Genomic DNA, 1,222 nt, shown 5'->3' on the forward strand with positions numbered 1-1,222 from the left:
GACGGCCGCAGCACCGCCCCGCACCGAGCAGGAGTTCCCTGGTCCGCTCTGTCCCTAGGCAAGGCGAGTCCGGGCTCTGGTCTTTCCGCGACGTTTGAGCGGGCGAGCCCGGCGGCCAGGAGACGCCGGGAACGGGACTGGTGGGGATGCAGAGGCTAGGTTCTGTCGCCTTCCGCCCTGCGGTGGGGGCGCGGGGCACGTGGGGGGACGGCAGAGGCGGTGTTCGGTGCAGGGCCCCGCCCTGGGCTGCTGAAAATGTGTGTGAAAATGTGGGAGGCACACGGCGAGGGGGTGGGGGTGGGGTGTTATTTCTGTGTTTGGCATCGGGGCTTGAAGGTGAAAAATGGCAGTATTTATAAATGGGAAACCGTAAATCTGGGACTGCGAAGTAAATCATGGTATGCGCGTACAGTGGAGTACTACGTTGCTCTCACCTGAGGTCAGGAGTTCGAGACCAACTTGGCCAACATGGCGAAACCGCGTCTCTTCTAAAAATACAAAAATTAGCCGGGCGTGATGGTGCTCGCCTGTAATCCCAGCTACTCGGGAGCCTGAGGCAGGAGAATCACTTGAACCCGGGAGGTGGAGGTTGTAGTGAGCCGAGATTGCACCACTGCACTCCAGCCTGGGCGACAGAGCGGGACTCTGTCTCAAAATAATAATAGTAAATAAAAATGAATAAAGCCTCTGGATCTGTCCTGGTTTTGAGGGCTGCTCAAAAAAAAAAAGCCTGATTTAGGTTAAGCAAAACCGAGACAGTCTGTATATGTGCGTGTATGTAACATGCACCATATGTAATATATGAATTGTATACAATTTTTATGTGTAACAAATAGTGGGAAAACATTTACATTCCTATATATGCATAATCAATCTGAAAGGAAAGGTAACTGGTATTAAGAGAAAGGAGGGAATGGAATTGGGGGGAAAAATGTACTTTTCCCTGAATTTTTTTGTGCAGTTTGATGCTTTTTGCAGTGTTCATGAGTTACCTATTAAGAAATACTGTTAAAGGAAAAAACAAAATGACTATGCATTCGAGTAATAGTTATTGAATACTATGTTTCGTGTACTGCCAGGCATAGCAACTAGAGGCCCTGCATTTCTATGTTCTGTTTTTCTACTTTCCTTTTTAAATCATCCAGCCCAAAATGTCACCACTCTGTTCAAAAAGAGCACAGGTTATGGAAGAGGAGGTGGAGAATAGAGTGTCAGGAAAGAT

Source organism: Mandrillus leucophaeus, unplaced genomic scaffold (assembly GCF_000951045.1).
Source record: "Mandrillus leucophaeus isolate KB7577 unplaced genomic scaffold, Mleu.le_1.0 Scaffold236, whole genome shotgun sequence".
In the NCBI taxonomy this organism is placed as follows: domain Eukaryota; kingdom Metazoa; phylum Chordata; class Mammalia; order Primates; family Cercopithecidae; genus Mandrillus; species Mandrillus leucophaeus.